Here is a 19,853-nt window from a genome sequence, read left to right on the forward strand (position 1 = left end):
TCTGCCGATAAAAGCAGCGATAATTTTATGGGCTGTGTTGATAATATGCCCCTTAGTTTCTGACAACCATAAAACATGACAACTTTGCTCTCCCTGATTAAGAGTATATCTCTAGAGTCGTGTGAAAACAAAAGACAGCTATTTCACTCAGTCAAAGGTGCGTACTTAGTTTCACCAGATTGCAGAGAAAAAGAGATACGGGCATTTTCAATAAAAGGTGTTATTTATTGAGCAGTCTCTTTCCTCATACAAGAGAAATGAATTGCTACAATTGCAATACTTATAGTTAAGTAAAGTGCATACAGTAAAAGCAGGATCATGAAATAATACTGTAAAAGCATAGATATGGTTTCTTAGCCATATAATACTTTAAAATGGATAAAATAGATACATACATATATACATTGACTAATCGTACTCAACTGGTGCTTCTAACTACGCCTACCCTGGTGTACCTGACCTAAGCCTAATACGTGGGAGGGAGTAAGTAAGTAGCAGTTTAAGTTAAGTTTGTTTTGCCAAGAATCTGACTCAAGAATTCTCTGTAAGGGTTTAGTCAGTTCAGTACCTGGGTATTAGAAGGCAGGAGGGCTGGTATCTCTCTCTCAGGACTCGGTATCCCAGTCACCCGCAAGGGTAAGCTGGAAACGCCGGAGGCTGGATTTCTCGGCAAGAGAAAAGACAGCGTCTTTCTCAGCGCGTCAAAAGGGAGGGGCAGCATCCGTGGGCTCTCGCATCAGCTGGGCTCTTCGGAAGTAGATAGCTGCTCTGCTCCAGGATTACCACCGTGTGTTTGCTTAAGGCAACGTTGGCATATTTATACCTGAAAGGTGCCGGGTTTGACGTAAGGCTGGACATAAGACGTCAATAAAGATGTCACTAAGAACTGGTCGTTCTTACAGTGCTTTACAGGAGTTCTCGGACGAAATCAAAACAAAGCAGCGGGGATTTCCCAGGTTGCTGGAGGCTTGGATTTGTTTAAGAACTCGGTGTGCTTTCTAGGGGGCTGGAGGAATAGGCTTGCTTAATGTGACAGCATGCGCTATGACTAAATTATGAAAAGGGTTTCTATGCCGTTGTAGGGATATTATTGATTTATAACCGGACAAGGGCAAAGAATAGGAATATTGATTCAGGTACCTAGATAAACACACTACACCCACTCCACAAATTCATGTCCAAAATTACCAAACTAAGCAATAGTAAACATATCTAACGGTGCATGTGTATACCGATCCACCCCAAAATACATTGTTTGCATCTAAAATGGCATATACGAAATACACGAAACTGAGTATAGGTACTGTATGCTTTCAAGCAGAGTAATCATTCATTAAAAAGGATGCATATATATATCAGCATGAATGATTTGCGAAAATTACACATGAAATGTCTCTTAATACAGAAAAGAAAAGTGCGAGACCATTTCATCACATATAAATACAGTTATTTGTAAATATGCTAGAGGCTGAGGTAATATATTGTCTCTAGAGTTCCTAAAAATAGAAGCTCTGTTCTCTAAGAATAGTTCTACTTTAAGCAGAGGATGAGTGCCAAAGAAAAGTTAATATTTTGGAATCGGGAATTTCGTTTTTCAAGGGAAGAAGTCAAAACAGTTCCAAATATTTTCAGAAGCTTTTGTTTTTCAAAGCTGAAGGCCGAATTCAGAGTTCAGGGAACGCTGAGTGCTCGTTTGCTTAAAAGTTTATTCTTTCTGTTCAGGGGAGAACATCAATTCAGACAGACTTTCAAAAAAGCAGTTGACCGCTTCAGGTGAAAGTTCAACCAAGTTGGAAAATGCCGCAACTGTGCAGTCGTGAGAATGATTGCTATCATCGATGACAGGATCAGCAGTGCTCACAGAAGGTCGTACCTGGTTGATGCTGCTCTCATCTTGCACTTCACTACCCTTTAATCGCAGTGGTGAAGTCTCAACGAATGCCGTCATCAGGATGGGTAACCGCTGGGGACAACACGATGCATGAGCCTTTACTGGACTTAGCAAAGTATCTGTATCCAATGGTACTTCTGATTGTAGTGTGACACAGACGTCTAACACGCATTCTTCTCCGCACAGCATACATCTTAACACAGGTAAGATACAATTCTGCCAGATGGGTCTGAATGAAAGAAACCAGGTCATATTAAGATCTCTTAGCCGGGCTAATCCAAGGACTTTAGTTATGCAGTCCCGATAGCGTATAGCTAGGATCGTTTCTTCCATTGTTGCTGGAGTCTTGTCTGTGACGTGGCTTGCCATAACGAAGCAGGAGTATTAAAAATAAAATGCCTGCTACGAGTCCCAACAGGAGTGGAAGGCCGCCAAAGAGTGAATGGACAAAATTAGGAAAGATGCCCAGGACTGCTTTGAAAGGTGTCAACAGTCCCGAAAAAATTGTCTTAAATACACTCGCGATACCATTCGTATCAGAAATGTTTAAGATTTCGTTTAGCATTTCTGCGAAGTGTAGGGGGCAATTTGTTGATAAAAGGTTATGTATCTCTGCCGTTGTCCTTGCAACTTGGAGATCATATGTTTCTTTTGATGACGTCAAGTGCACTGGCGTCTGTAGAAGAACAGACTTCATTCTGCTTAAAGTATCAATTCGAATAGAAGAGATTTTCAAACTGGGCCAAATTTTTCCCTCCCTGTCTGGAGTGTCATTTGGATATAATACTTGCATACAGCAAGTGACCCTGGACGAAACGCTTACCAGATAAGCTTTTCCTGGCACCAAGCCACAACATCTGTGGTCCACTATTAGAATGTAGCTCCCGTTTGAAAGCCGCCTAAAGAATGGCTCTATTCGAGTTGCAGGTGTGCCAAGCTGGTGACATGAAAGGTTATTTGAAGTCCCCTCACAGGCCCCATGTAGATTTATACCCTGACACAGAAGTATACCACTTAGTGATTTTTCACAATTATCACCACTAAGAAATACATTCTGTCCCGTTTCACTATAACATTTGTGTGTGTAAGGTAATTTCCAGGATGACTTAATGTATCCTTTACCCAACCTTTCATACTGGCCTGCCTGTATATACTTTTGGCAGTATCGAAATTGGAAAGTTGTTATCGGAATAGTTATGATTCCGTGTATTATCCATTCAATGACAGGTCGTTCTGACATTGTCAATGGTAATCTCCCAAGTTTTTCAATGCTCAGAATTGTATATTCTGCTCCTTTTTGTGCCAAGCTGATTTGTATATCAGTAAGGTTAAAGATAGAGAACAGTGACGTTGTGTTGATTAAACGCCAAGGCACGTAGCCTGAACGCAGATTTTGTAACGTCCAGCCAAGCTGTACAATAGAACGCAATTGGGACTAACCATGTTGTAACATTAGCATGTCCTGCTCTATTATATCGATTGCAGATGATACAATACTGTCCAGTGAATATATTCTGGAAGACAGAGTCATTACCCATTGTCCACAACAGAAAGTGATTTTTCCAAATTAATACGGTCAATTTCCCGTATTTTCTTTGCTGTTTCAATTTGAGTTTCTTTCCAAACTTCGTTATAAGCTGCATATATAGAGGCCGCTATGAAACGTTTTTGACGCTGTTTGCGTGGTCCCATAATGAAATCACGCAAGTCAGCACCTTCTTTTAGTAAAGTTAAGTGTTGCTTAATTTCTGCCAGTGTGGATGTATGTAGCCATTCAAGGCAGAGTTTTCCTACACTGTATGTTGTTACTATCCCTGGATGTTGTCTCTGGGAGTATCTAGGGTCTGGCCTGGTCAATTTGAACCCCTGTATTTTATTCAGGAATCTATCTTGACAGTTATTTGTGTCAGTGGGCCAGATCAACCATTTTTTCCAATCAGGATGTGTTCTGTTTTGGTTTAAAATATGGGATATGTCTATCTCAACCACTGTAGTGCTATTACTGTCAGGAGTTGGCTTTGGAATAGACGGTTTATTTAAGTCTTTAATTTTGGCTAGGCCAAGACAGGTTGTTTGTTGAATTGTGTCATTCAAAAATATAATTTGTTCTGGGATCATGCAGGCTCTGAATAATGATTCTATACCTTGGACTTGCCAATCTTTAGTACCCCAGATGGTTTTTGTCTCAATGTTATTTTTCCAAAAATCAAAACCAAATGTATTCATTTTTTCAAAAAATGTTTCTGAATAGATTAATTTTGTATTTGTCAGCATGGTTTTTATTCCTGTCTTATTTAACAGTTTGAAATAAAACGTTTCTGCTTCACTTGTGTTAAACCCTGAGAAGTATGGGAATTTCTCATAAAATGTTTTTGAACTACCTTTTGGTGGAGTTGCACATTGTTCCCATTTATTATAATTTAAAACATTTCTAGGTTGAGCAGATTTATGCAAATAATGGTTACCATAGTGGTTGTAGTAGTACATCTGATCATAATTTGATGAACCTTGTAACTAATCATGTTCTGTAAATTTTGCTGACATAACTAAGTCTGACATCATATCATTAATACTTTCAAAATCCCAATCATCAGAGAATGTACTCGGTTTTACAAAGTCACTTAATGAAACCTTAAATTGATGAGGATACTTCAAGAGCTCGACCGGGCCATATATATCGTAATCTGTTTTGTCCCATGCTACCCCACCGGGTATCGGATTGGCTGTGAAGTTTACTGAAGAAAGTTCTCTTTTCTCGATGTGAGAACACTTGTGTGGCTTTAGGACCAGGTTGATTTTCTGGCTTGCTGTGTCCATTGTAACATATTTTCCCTCAATGAAGTGTCCCAAGCATAGCACCATGATGAGCCAAAGCAGGAGGAAAAGTACACCTAGCACCACCCAAAATTCAATCCATGGGGAAATCAGATAGGTTTATTTTAGTTGATGAAAGAGTTCTCTAGTTTTGTCTTTAAAAGTTTTTGTTGTTGTTGGCTTTTCCTCAGGTTTGCTCGGATCCTCAGAAAAGTCATCTAAATTGATGAAGTAGCCTGATGCAGTTCTGTCAATTATTGGAATTGCTTCTGGATTTTTCTTTGTTTTATTACTATAGTCTGTGGCTACATCGTTGTAGACAGGTGTTTCTTGACGAATGGTTGCAATTTGGGTTTCAAGAGGCATTAGTTCCATGGCTTTGTTGCATAGTCCTTGTTGATTCACTGTAGGTTTATCAAATGTGATTAGTCTCTCAGTTTGAACCTCTTGATTTGTAGCAAACTTTGGTGTTCTGCTATTTCTTGGGAGACCACTTGGCCTACTACTTATTATTGGCCACATGATTGTGGTTTAACCAGGTCGATGGATACAACTCGGTTCTCCTTTTTACCAGCAAGGGGCGGTAGTACAACTGATCTTGTTCCGTTGACAGCTAAGACAGGTACTGCTTTTCTGTAAGAAGGCCCAAATTCCTTCTTCACCGCGATTTTCTCTCTGACCAGATCCCCAATCTTTGGAATCCAGACAGGCCTTGCTGGGACAGGTGGTTTCTCTTCAGTGGCTGTTGGCTGTTGTTTCAACTTTATGTTGCTCAGGTCTTTTCTTGTTTCATTTAAGTCCTGTAAAATAGGCAAACGATCTTTGATATCAAAGCATTTTCCTTCCACCACTGAAGTCTGACTATCGAGATCCTGGATATGCATTCTAGTCCCGAACAATAGTTTGTACGGACTGAAACCTTTTAGAGAATTTCTTGGCAGATTGTTAAGACTACGTTGGACACTTATTAAATGTTGACCCACCCAACCCCCGAACCTAATACCTTCGGCGTTATAGATTGCTTTATGTCTCGGTTTTTTCTTTCCACCATCCCATTTCCCTCAGGAAGGAAGTGATAAGATTCCCGCAATGCAATGCCCATGCTGGTCAAGTCCTCCTCATAAGCTCGAGAGCTAAAAGCAGGATCCTGGTCAGAATGTAGCATGCCAATTGCGTCTATGCCGCTATAGACTCGCAAATCTTTTATAACAGTTCAGACGTCAGCCGAGAGCTGGGGTCTACATTTTAAGTGAAACTAGTCTTTAAATAATTATTAAAGGGACGCCTTTTTTCTGGGTATCTCGTATTGATATTCTTGTGATATCTAAAAGAAGGGCATTGGTACTACTCCGGGCATTTCGCCACTGCGGTCTCTGTTGCAGTTTTGACAGTAAAATGCAAATTTGTAGTTTTGCAGGCACATTCCTGGCCACCAGTATATTGATTGTAATTCTTTCAGAGATTCCTTAATCTTAAGGTGTCTTAGACCCTCACCCATATGTGCGTCTGCCACTAATAAGTTTCTCCTGTTCGTGTTTGGAATTACTCTATCCCCCACTCCAGGGATTTGAGCAAAAGGAACAGAGTTTGCATCGATTACGTATGTATAATTGAGTGGATAGTTGACAGGTAGCACTGAACAGTCGCCTTTTGATGACGCTTTTACCGCCAGCATCGTTTCCCCGTCTACGTATTTTCCTGAACGCTTTTTTGTAGCTACGGAAGCCGGCTTAGTTGCTTCCGCTGTGACTGTCTCAGCCAATGAATTCCCCGGAACGTGAACGCCATCACGTTCATGACTCAATGAATGTATCACGTGAGTCTTTGGTAGTTCTTTTCGTAAAAGAACTACTTGTTCCCAAAGCGATTTTTGCTTAATTGTAACACCTGTGTCATCTTTGTAACCGTTTTGAACCCAGTTCTGCAAGTCGTTATTGTATGATTTGACGCAGTAATATGAATCGCACACTATTAGTGTCGGGAATTCGCGATCGGCATTATCTAGCGCCATTTTTAACGCCATTACTTCAGTTTGTTTATCTGAATAATTTTCTACAGAGTGTGATTTTGTTACCAGAGGTCTCAATTTACCTCCGCGCCACACGTATTTAACAATCTCGCATGTGGCGTTATAGGCTTGTTTTCCCCAAACTGAGGGTTGTGCATGTCCGTCTGTGTATATTACACAGGCGTACTGTTGTATGGGCAGAATGTCGATTGGCAGATGATATTCTCTTTCATATTCTAGATTTTTTAATTTTTTCATTTCCGGGTCAAAATAGTATTTCACTTTGTCTGTAGCAAGAGAATTTTCCCATTGTATCCATTTTGGATTTAATGCCACAGTAGGTAAATTACATGGGCTTGTTAATGCCTCAAAGGCTGATTCTGCTGTTCTAACAGTAATCTGTCTGCCGTCAGCTTGGTCTCTTTATTTTGCTACCGCTGTTTGAACCGCATGTACAATGTTTTCCTTAATACTGAATGTTTTTTCAGCTTATGTGTACAAATGTGATTTGTATGCTATTGGTACCTTTTCTCCCTCATTAGAGGTCAGGTATGTGAATCCGCATCTTCCTGGGATGACTCGGATTACAAGGTTGCGTGTGTTATCGCGTGTTTGCAATTTTGTTTTAGCTAACATGTCTGTTTGCAACGATCTCAAAATTTCTGTGTGTTTTTTAGTCCAATTGATTGTTTTAAAATCTGGTTTTATTAGTTCATAGAGAGGTTTAACCCTCTCTGCATAATTTAGAATGTAAGTTCTTCCGAAATTCAGGAAACCTAGAATTGATTGTAAGTTTTTCAGCGTTCTTGGTGCTTGGATTACAGCGCACTTCTCTAAGAAGTTGTCTGCCAGGCTTTTGCCTTCACTTGATAATTCATATCCTAAAAACAGGACAGTTAGATGGGCAATTCCTGACTTTTTAAAGTTGAATTTGTAACCCTCTGCTGCGAACCCAAGTATTATGGTGTTCACTCTTTTCAAGTGAGTATCCAAGTCATCATCTGTTAGATAGATGTCATCGACATAAGATAATGCCTCATCATCAAATATTTGTAGTAACTCTGTTACTCTTGCTGAGAATAATCCTGGGCTGTTCTTGAACCCCTGTGGGAGTCGACAGAATTTTTGCTGCGAGCCCATTATTGAGAAAGCGGTCAAATACCTGCTTTCAGGTGCTATATTTTGACAAAAGAATCCATTAGAGATGTCTAATGTTGTTTTGTATTTTTTGCGCACGATGTTATTCATTAGTGCTGCACTGTGTGAGTTTTGTACGGCAAAAGTTTTGCAACATGAGTTAAGGTGTCTGTAGTCCAAAACTAGACGATATGAATCGTCTGGCTTGGAGACAGGAAACAAAGGATTGTTCATTTGTGAGGTGCATGTTTCAATCACCCCCTGGTATTCAAGTTGATCTAAGATCTCCCTGACCTGTTTTTTAGCTTCTTGCTTAATTGGGTACTGCCTCTGTGCAGTTGGTTGACATTTTAACTGGATTTTGTGAGGAGGAGAGTCCTCATCCCATCCAACATGGTTTTTATATAATGCAGGAGCTTGGGCTACTGCCCACTTTCTTGCAAGTGTATATTTTTTATGAATTGGAATGTGATTTGAGAAGGCAGGCATAATCATTTCTTCGCCATGAGGGCACTCCCTGACAAACTCCGGTGGCCAGTCTTTTTCAGCTAAAAGGATGTCATAGCCTTTTGAGAGGTTATCCCAAAATAGACCCCTTATTTTCCTAGTCTTATCTCCCTCTATACGTAATGTTATTTCGTATATTTTATGAGGTTTGCTAACTCTGGTGTCTGCAGTTTCCACCTGAATGTATTCATTCGTGTCCACTGTCTCCAGATGATTCATCAGGATCTTGCGAGCTATGCTCACTTCTGCTGCGCTGTCTAGCATTGTCTGAGCCCACTCTCCGTTTTTCAGCTGTGTCCTCAGGATCCTCGGCATGTTTGATTATTTTAATGCTGGCTACCTTCTTTTTTGGAAATCGTAGTTTTTTACTTTGATGAGCAGGTTCTTTGTCTTTGGACTTGACGTGCTCTTCCCTGTGTTCTGACCGTCCTCTTCTTTCCGATTTCTGCGAGGAAGTCTGAAAAGATCGAGAGGGACGTGTATCTATATCTTGATATCTATCAGGTTTCTTCAAATTAGCCCTATTTCTAAGGTTGTATCTTTTCTCAGAGGGCTCCCTCTGGGGAGACTTGTGTCCTTGGTCCGGAGAGCTTTCTCTCCGCCGAGGAGACTTTCCTCTGGACTGGAATCTTTTTTCTTTGGGAGTGGATTGTTTATTTCCATTCCAGCTCTTTTTTGGAGTATTTAGATTATTTTTAATAAATATCTTTTCAGGATTTTCAGTTAGTTGGGGTTTTACTGGTTTCCCACCCAAACTATCTCTTCCTAGTTCTTCATAGGATTTTTCTATGATTCTGGCAAGTTCAAATGGCTGTTCTGCTATATCTGTTTCTTTCAATTTTTGGCGGATCGCCCCAGATGCTGCTTCTCCTTTTATGTTAGATACTAATAAAGCTGAGACCTGCTTGAAGTCTTTCAGTAATTTCATACCCAGAGTTAAAGCAGGTTCTGGACCGTATTCGTTTTGAATCTGTCTTAGCACATCCGGTATTACCGCCATGGACGGAACGCCATGTGTTTTTGTGTAGATGGAAGCAAAGACTGTGCCCCAAGTGTCACAGTCCTCCACATGTGGTGCGATCCCCATTGGAAGACAGATAGTCAGAATTCTGTGTTTCTCAGTAGGGGTAGTATCCGGAAATACAGCCTCTATTTGAGTGATTTTTTGTGCTAACAAGAATGGAATTTGTTCCCGTTTTATGGGTACTTTACCCAGACATGACTGTATGTTCTGTGGTGTAATTTTGTTTGTATTCCCCTGATGAGGGGTCAGCTGTGGAATGGTAATAGCTGGTTGGACTGTTGAAGTCCGCATTACATATTGGACTAATTGTCTATGAATTTTAATCAGTTGTTTTAGCTGTGCTAAAAGTTCTGGTATTGACATTTTTTCGATGTCGGGATGTGGTGTGTAACTGGCTAGAACCGGCCATGCTGCTCCTGGTCTACCTAGTGGACCAAGCCTGGTGATGTGATTATTATGTTTTAGGGCGCCTTTAAACCAGAGCAGGTGCTCTTGGTATTTTAGTGGGATTTCCACCTCCTCGAAAGGAGTGTAGTTATCTGGTGGTTCCTCTATTTTGTAATAGTGGAACTCATGTGTGACAGCGTTTGCTGCTGGAAAGTTTATCCATGAATAGAATACCTCTGTCTGCCGATATTCATGTGCCTCAATTACGAATATGACTGTACCACCTCTCGATGTTAGTGCATTTTCTATTAGTTTAAGAGTTATAGTTTTTCTTATGCTGACCGGGATGAGTATTGCATCCGGGTCGGACTGCAGGAGACTATTGTCTTCTTCTAGGAGACGAGCTGCTATTCTAGCAGTCTCCCTATCTCCTTCACCGTCTGACATTTTACTGACAGGAAGGTTTTTGTTGCAGAGCAAGTTTTCAAGGAAACAAAGATTAGGTGCACAATATTTTGGAACACTGTATCCTTCAACGTTGAATAAACCAAAAACTATACATAGAAATCTCTTCCTACTAAGTTCCGGTGGATTTTTAACCTTTGACCCACTCCAGACGTCTTTGGAGTATTTACGGGAGAAAGGGTCTGTGTGAAAAAGCACAACTGAGTTACTCTAACGTCTTGCGTTAGATTTATCGCCTTACCAAACGTTGGGCGCCATGTAGTGTAGTTCCTATAGTCCCAAAAGGCTCTGTGCATTGGAATAATATCTTCAGTAGTGTAGACGTAGGACTGAGGTTAACTAGGTCTCTACTGACTATATTAGACTTAAGTTTTGTGCCAGCTAGCTCAGAGTTCACTAGAAACTTTCTCGAATAAGCGAGGAGGAGTTTAACCTCCCTGGATAGACAAGAAGGGATTTAGTTTCTGACAACCATAAAACATGACAACTTTGCTCTCCCTGATTAAGAGTATATCTCTAGAGTCGTGTGAAAACAAAAGACAGCTATTTCACTCAGTCAAAGGTGCGTACTTAGTTTCACCAGATTGCAGAGAAAAAGAGAGACGGGCGTTTTCAATAAAAGGGGTTATTTATTGAGCAGTCTCTTTCCTCATACAAGAGAAATGAATTGCTACAATTGCAATACTTATAGTTAAGTAAAGTGCATACAGTAAAAGCAGGATCATGAAATAATACTGTAAAAGCATAGATATGGTTTCTTAGCCATATAATACTTTAAAATGGATAAAATAGATACATACATATATACATTGACTAATCGTACTCAACTGGTGCTTCTAACTACGCCTACCCCGGTGACTAAGCCTAATACGTGGGAGGGAGTAAGTAAGTAGCAGTTTAAGATAAGTTTGTTTTGCCAAGAATCTAACTCAAGAATTCTCTGTAAGGGTTTAGTCAGTTCAGTACCTGGGTATTAGAAGGCAGGAGGGCTGGTATCTCTCTCTCAGGACACGGTATCCCAGTCACCCGCAATGGTAAGCTGGAAACGCCGGAGGCTGGATTTCTCGGCAAGAGAAAAGACAGCGTCTTTCTCAGCGCGTCAAAAGGGAGGGGCAGCGTCCGTGGGCTCTCGCATCAGCTGGGCTCTTCGGAAGTAGATAGCTGCTCTGCTCCAGGATTACCACCGTGTGTTTGCTTAAGGCAACGTTGGTATATTTATACCTGAAAGGTGCCGGGTTTGACGTAAGGCTGGACATAAGACGTCAATAAAGATGTCACTAAGAACTGGTCGTTCTTACAGTGCTTTACATGAGTTCTCGGACGAAATCAAAACAAAGCAGCGGGGATTTCCCAGGTTGCTGGAGGCTTGGATTTGTTTAAGAACTCGGTGTGCTTTCTAGGGGGCTGGAGGAATAGGCTTGCTTTATGTGACAGCATGAGCTATGACTAAATTATGAAAAGGGTTTCTATGCCGTTGTAGGGATATTATTGATTTATAGCCGGACAAGGGCAAAGAATAGGAATATTGATTCAGGTACCTAGATAAACACACTACAATACCAAAACAGTCAAAAGTTAAAAAAACAACACAATCAAAATCCCAGTCCAATTTATAAAAATAGAGAATACTTCAATGAACAAAATGACACCCAAATTGAGGTTCCGTGACGATTTTACTCGTGTTTGTAACATTGTCGTAAATACATAATTTTGGTATCAGTGGACCGCAAATGATCCATTTAGTATATCCTGGTGTTTTCGCTATGCTACGAGCAAGAGCACTCCAGTTACAAACACATTTCTGTTCTACCCATGGCATCCATCTTAGAACACGGAAGCCATTTTGTATTCCTTGCCCTCACATAGTCAATGGACACACAATGACCTCTTTTCATTTAAGGACACGTAGGCTTTAGCCGGCGATTCACCTTGCGAGTGACACGTGCACCTTAGGCCAGCAACGCTGTGGCAGCATGACTCGGCAAGAGCTGCCTCCCCAGCCTGAGGCCAGTCCTGCTATACTGGTTCTTGTGTTCGTTGGCCTGATCATGATTAGGCGGCCGAAGCTGGTAACCGTGCCCATTTACGACCCACAAACATCTCTTATCCTGTCTTTCTATCTTCCACACCTGGCTCTGCTCCTTTCCTTCTGGGCCTTTATTAGGGGGAGGTAACGAAATTTACGATGAGGCGGTCCGGGTCTTGAATGAAGAATTGACATGGGATTATGATGGACTAGGGGGAACCCCTCATTCGTAATGTTTTGACATCAGATACTGTTGACGATTCCTGTGCAACGCCAAATATTTATTGTTTAAGACACGAATGTTTAGAACTGTGGTAACATGTAAAGAATTTGCCCCGAGCAGAATATTTAGTATATAAGGAACAACCCTCTTTGTACAAATTGAACAGGCTCCTAGACACTGCCCGTGTGCAGTATCTGTGACTTCTGTGTCCCTGCAGTAATAAACCTTTGGTCTTTGACGCCACCATCGAGAAGCCCGTGTTTCTGTTTGTTTGTGCACCGAGACAGGTTGAACTCCGGGGTCTTCGGGTGTTGTCCCTGACACCTCTGGACGGAACCAAAAAGTCCAGAACTCCAATTGGCGCCCAACGTGGGGCGACGTCATTCGGTACCGGTCCAAAAGCCTGAAGAGTTCGAGGAGCTTCGTGTGAAGATTTCAGAGGGAGGCGCCCCACTTCATCGATCCCGGCATATCGCAAAAGTGGCCCCGACGTTCTCTTCCACGAGGGTTCCCGTTCAGACGGCTGCAGTGGTCCGTTGCCTTGACCGTCGCCCTGTCTTGGACCCGAGGTGCAGTCCTTAGTACGGCGAGACGTGACGGGTTTCTCCTTGGTGACGTCTTCAGTACCTCAGTTAAGTATTTTGTGAGGGTTGCTCCTGTTTGGATAATCCTTTTAGTTCTCCGTTCAGTTCAGTTCTGTAAGATTATCACTGGTTATTCTGGTTACGATAATCATTCTGTTCAGTTCAGGTATCGATACATTTGTCAGTTCTGATAGGCCTAAGTTCTTGGTTCGAGTGCGCATCTTTTCTGTTTGTGTCTTGTTTGTTTTGTGTTCCGGATTATAAAATGGTAAGTCGGAAAAATTGTATGTTGCCTTGTTTTAGTTGCAACAGTGATTCCCAGTTGGAGGACTCGTGTTTGGTTCCTCCGATTGGAACTCCCCTTTATGATCTATATTGCAAATTTGGTGTGGGCCCTATCTCTTATAACGAGGTATGGATCCGCTTCACAGAGAAAGATGGTGTCCTTAGTTGGCCACTACATGGTAGTTTTGAACCTGAAGTTCTCGATAATCTAGAAAGAAGGTTGTTTAAGAAGAAAGCCCGGCCGGCAATGTTTGATTGTTTCCGTTATTGGCGAAAAGAATCTAAACAGAGAGAAATTAAAAAGTTGAAGAAAGAACAGAAAGAGCAAGAGTTGACTTTAGAACAGTCTGCTAGGCAGCTGCAACTCAACGAGTCTGAAAAAGCGATGGAGGTGGCCAATAGAGAGCGTAATTTAGCGATAGACAAGTGCTATCCTGCTTTACCATCGAGTACGGCTAAGATAGTAGAGGACCCTGAAAAGGATCCCCTGTTGTCTTACTTGTTACGATCACCCCCACCGTATGCACAGGGTGCTACGGCTCCACCTATACCGAATGTTCAATTACCGGTTGCTGGACAACCTGGTGTTCCCGCTCCCCTGAATCAAGTTCCTGTACCTCCTGTGGTCAATATTAATGTTCCTTCGACAACCCCTCTTCCAGGGTTGCCGGCTTCTTTACCTATACCTGTATCGCTCACACCTGCTAGTTCACAAGCTATTTTTCCTGCTACTCCTACTGTTCCTAATCTATCTGTTCCAACTGCTACTCTATTTACTGCCTCTGCTAATATTATGACTCCGCTTTCTGTTCGTCGGAGAATCACTGATTCTGTCTCTAATATTCTATCTCCCTTCTATAAAACTCTGATTAAGACTCCTACCTCTGACTCTGTACAGAGGCGTAGTCAGCTTCCCAGTACTGAAGAAAGAGGAATATTAGATTCCACTGCTCTTAGATGGGTTTCGAAAGTTGGAAGATATAATGTACAAGATGTATTAGATACATTTATGCAATGGAATGAACCGACACAACGATATGTGTTCGATGAAATGTGTTTCCTTCTACGTGAGGAATTGGAAGAGGATGACCCTGAATCAAATCTAGAAGAATTAATTAATGTTCAGAAAGAGTTTGCTGCAGGTATGATAGTTGGACAAAATATAAAAGAAGCGATGGAACTGGTTCTAAGTTATAGAACCGATTCATCCCTTCGTTCACCAAGAGAGTTAGGGAAACGCAGTACGAAACAAAATCGTCAATACCCAATGAGAGAGGTTCCACCAATTTGGCGTGAAGCTGTGCAAGCTAATGTAAACCTTGGTATTGCAGCCGCTCCGGCACAATTCCAGAGAGTATGGATACATATTCCATGGAAGCGAGCTGAAGTATTAGCAGTGAAACAGGCCTTGCCAGATCCGCGTAAAAATCCTGCAGGGTACTACAAAGAGTTGGCTCAAACAGTTGACGCTTGTGTATTGAATCTTGCTGACATAGATCTGCTATTTGGTAATGTAGTACCGCAACCAATTTGGGCTAAAATTCGTAAAGAGAATCATCCAGTTGCCCTAGGTGGTGACTGGGCAGCTATAATTGCAGCGGATGGTCAACAAATAGGTGGTTCCAAACCAGAACCCCTAATTGCTAATTTGCCTGGTAGAATAATCGATTTAATGAAAACCTTGATGCCAGCATTACGCGTTAACTGGGACAAATTGTCCGCGTGCAAACAAAAGAAAGACGAAAGCGTCTCAGACTTTTTCACAAGATTCGAGGAGACTTTCGTGGATCATAGTGGTCAGGATATGAGCACAGAAGGAGGCCAGAGATTATTTGTTGATAAATTTGTGCACAATCTGTTACCAGAACTTAGTGGTAAATTAAAGAATTCTGAAAGTGCGTGGGCTGTCTCTACGACTGCGCAAATACTTGCGACTGCCCAGTACTATGAAAATAGGGATAAAGAAGAGAAGGAAAAATCAGATAAAAAGACGAAAGATTTAAAAACTAAAGTACTTTTACAGCAAGCTTATCCGCCTCGCACGAATCAGACGAATATGCAGCAAGGGTCATATCAAAGAACGGAATATAATTTTCAAAGACCACAATACCAATGGAATCAATGTGCTTATTGCAAAGTGGAAGGTCATTACAAAAATGAGTGTCCAGTTCGGGCACAAAATAATGCTGCGGCAGCTCAGAGAGGTCGTGGTAGTTCTATGCAAAACTCTAGAGGTCGAGGACGAGGTGCTATGCCTCCGCAGACGAGTGATCGCCCTTCTAATTATTTCGACCAGCGAAATGGACAATCTGCCCAACAGAATAGGTCTCCACAATATCATGTTGAAGACTATTATGAAGCTAGTGAGGAAGTTCAGCAAAGTGAGTACTAGGACAGCCATGGACAAAGAGAGGGAGTAGTATCAGTTCCAGTAGATCAGAGTGGGCCTTATGTCGCAGTAGCAACATCAGGTATAGTCGAACCGTTTCTGTTGGATACTGGTGCAGCAAAAAGTTCTATCATACATGCGAAACTCCCTGGCGCACCTTTGTCTGGCTCAACAAACGTTTCAGTAGGTTTTTCGGGCGCCCCTGTTCACAACCCTGTTTCTGGTCCTTTGTCTATTTCTGTTGGACCCTGTCAATTGAAAGCACCCCTGATTTTGACGACAGGTTGTAACGAAAATCTGCTTGGTTTAGACTTGTTAAAACGCCTGTACGCGACATTGTACTGTTCTCCAGCAGGAGTACAGCTTACGTTGGGTAAAAGAATAATCTCTCCGATGTACTTGTCGATGGATGCGCTCCCACCAGAGCTGCGTTCACTCCCTGATACTCTTTGGGCGACTGGTCCTAATGATGTAGGTCTATTGGAAATTCCACCCTATGTAGTAACTTTGAAAGCAAATGTCAAACTTCCACGAATTCCACAATACAGAATCTCTAGTGAAGGTGAGCGTGCGCTCCTACTGATAGTGTATGATCTGATTGAGAAAGACGTTATAGAAGAAACTAGAGGTAATGTCTGTAATAGTCCTGTACTGCCTATTTTGAAACAAACTGACCCTACAAAACCTCCAGTATATAGGTTTGTAATTGATCTCAGAGAGGTTAATAAAATTGTGATTCCACAGTTTCCTGTGGTTCCAGACATTACTGCATTGTTAACGTTGATTCCTGCTACAGCAGCATGGTTTTCGGTTGTCGACTTGAAAAATGCCTTTTTCAGCATTCCGATAGCCGAAGAAAGCAGAGATATCTTCGGTTTCTCTCTAGGAGGACGAAGCTTTAGGTTTAAACACGCTCCACAAGGCTATTGTGAAAGCCCATCCATTTACAGTCAAGCATTAAAAAGCCAGTTAGATTCCTTCGTACTTCCTCTTGGTTCTGCTTTAGTACAATATGTCGATGATCTTCTGGTGGCTGCTGATGACAAGGAAACTTGCAAAACAGCTACGATTTCTTTATTGCATCACTTGTCAGATTTGAATCACAAGGTGTCACCTTCAAAAATGCAATACTGCTGCCAAGAAGTGACCTACCTAGGTCATCTCTTGTCAAAGGAGGGAAGGAAGTTGACCCCAGAGAGAATAAAAGCAATTACACAGATGAATGTTCCTAGCACGCAGAGAGAAGTACGTGCCTTTTTAGGTATTACCTCATATTGTAGGCAATGGATCCCAAATTTTTCTCTTTTAGCAAAACCATTGGTAGCCTTGACTGGGAAAGGTGTTCCGAGTCCGGTACCATGGTCTGCTGAATGTCAGCAGAGTTTTTCTGAGTTACGAAATGCACTGTGTTCAGCACCTGTATTGGGTACACCCGACTACAGTAAGCCATTCACGCTCTATGTCCACGAGAGAGAAGGTTGTGCATTGAGTGTTTTGACGCAGAAATTTGGTGATAAACAACGCCCTTGTGCGTATTTTTCATCAACGTTAGATCCGGTAGCCAGAGCATTGCCTAGTTGCTTTAGAGCTACAGCCGCAGCTGCAGCTTCCATTCGACAATCTGCTGGTTTAGTAATGAACAACATGCTAGTAGTTATGGTTCCTCATGCTGTGGATACACTCATGAACCGAACCAAGACGCAACACCTTACCAGTGCTAGATTATCAGGTTATGAACTGACACTGTTAGCTAGTCATATTCAGATCAAAAGATGCAATGTATTGAATCCAGCAACATTGTTGCCGACTAGCCAAGAGTCGAGTGATTCCGAACCACACGACTGTTATTTCAAAACTGAGGAAGAAACAAAAGGACGAATTGATCTAAAAAACACTCCGTTGTCAGATCCAGATGGCACGATGTATGTTGAGGGTCTTGCTTCAAATTGGAGAATGGTGATGTGACTGCTGCTTATGCAGTAACGACCTTGAGTACGATTGTGGAGACTGCAAGAGTGAGTCAGAATTCTGCCCAGGCTGCAGAATTGATCGCGCTAACAAGAGCGTGCGTTTTAGCTAAGGGAAAGAGAGTGAATGTGTTCACAGATAGTCAGTACGCGTTCGGCGTGGCCCATAGTTTTGGCCGTTTGTGGAAAGAGAGAGGTTTCATTACGTCCCATGGGACTAAGATTCAACATGGCCAGCTAGTTAATGACTTGTTGGAATCTCTAACCTTGCCGACTGAAGTTGCGATTGTGAAATGCAGTGCTCATAAAGCAATCACGGATGATGTTGGTCGTGGGAATGCTTTTGCTGATGAGACTGCAAAACAGACAGCTAGAAATATGATGAGTAGAATGTATGTTGCAACGTCTGCAAGATGGATTTCTGAGTCTCGAATGTGTGAGGACACAGTGGAAAGCGTGAAGGAAATTCAGAAAGAGGCGACTGAGGAGGAAAAGCTTGCATGGAGAGAGAGCACGGGTAAATTGGACTCGAGTGGGTGTTGGATTGACTTGTCGGAACAACAGCGTTGGATGTTGCCTGATGCGTATGTGCTTGCAGTAGTAATGATGGCACATGGAACAGCTCACATCAGTTCAAAAGGGATTTGTAAGATGTTGGCTCCGGTCTGGAAGAATGATGGGATTAGTAAGTGTGCAGAGAGAGTGGTGAGAAATTGTATGGTATGCTTGATGCATAATCCTGGCAAGGGAATCCCCACACCTGCAGGTCACTTCGCTCCTCTTTCCTGCCCCTTTGAAGTGATCCAGCTAGACTTCATTCACATGGATCGTTGTAATAACCTGAAATACGTCCTAATGGTAGTTTGTGCTTTCTCCAGATGGATCGAAGCATACCCGCTAAAGGACAATACTGCCTTATCCACTGCCAAAATTCTTCTTAAAGAATACTTCCCCAGATATGGAATGCCACGGATTGTATGGTCAGATAACGGAAGTGAGTTCGTAGGGAAAGTTATGCAGAGTGTGTGTGCCGGCCTAGGGATTAGACAGAAGTTTCATAGTGCGAATCATCCCCAGTCCGCGGGTTTAGTCGAGGGTTACAATGGCACCCTTAAACTGAAACTTGCTAAGATACAAGCATCCACGGGTTTGTCCTGGCCAGACGCATTGCCTTTGGCTTTGCTATCAACAAGAGCAACTGTACATTCTAGAGTAGGGCTTAGTCCTTATGAAATAGTTTTTGGTCGTCCTGCAAATGTTTGGGGGGTACCTAGACCAAAAGAATTCAAGCAGCTGGAATACCCAATGTTAATTGATTACCTTTTCGACTTGACTGCTAAATTGAGTCTTATTCACCAACAGGTTTTCGATGCATTGCCAAAGCCACCGGAGAGTCCAGGCCATCAGCTGAAACCAGGTGATCAGGTGGTCATTAGAAATTTTGCAAGAACGAAAAATCTTCAGCCCAGATTCATTGGCCCTTTCCAAGTCCTACTAGCAACGAGAACTGCTATTCGTGTGGCCGGAAGGAAGAACTGGATCCATACGACACATGCCAAACGTGTGCCTCTGCCACTTCCTTACGACAACTGGGTAAAGAAAGGAATCGGTGCCTCTGAAACGGAACAAATCCCCAGGTTCATACCTTTCAGCGATGCAGAACTGATCACGGATTCACCAAATTCTGACTCTCCTCCTGAAACTGCTCTTTTGAACCCTGAACATTTGCCATCTGCACCAAAAGAACATTTGCCATCTGCGAACGTGAACATTGCAACGTCAGCTGAAAATACATTGTTTCCAGATCAGACAGCTCCTGCAAAACTGAGATACAACTTACGTTCTCGCAATATGGACAAATAAAGCAGGAAACTGCCTATTTTCAGATTTGAATTTGCTATACATTGCCTCCAGCCAGGAAGTTTGCTAATACTTTGTATTGTTTCTTTTTGTTTTAAAATTGCCTTGCCGTCTGGGTAGCCGTAGGGTCGTGGCTGTGTGCCTAGTTGAATCTGCGGGGGTCAGACACAAGGTCGATCTTTCTGTTAGTTCTGGGAACTCCCAGGGCTGATAGAGGCATTTTCATCTACGTACACATCATCAGTGGTCGCGAACGGTCGTAGAAGATGGAGCTTCCTGAGCTGCA

This window comes from Lissotriton helveticus, chromosome 2_1 (assembly GCF_964261635.1).
Source record: "Lissotriton helveticus chromosome 2_1, aLisHel1.1, whole genome shotgun sequence".
Taxonomy (NCBI): domain Eukaryota; kingdom Metazoa; phylum Chordata; class Amphibia; order Caudata; family Salamandridae; genus Lissotriton; species Lissotriton helveticus.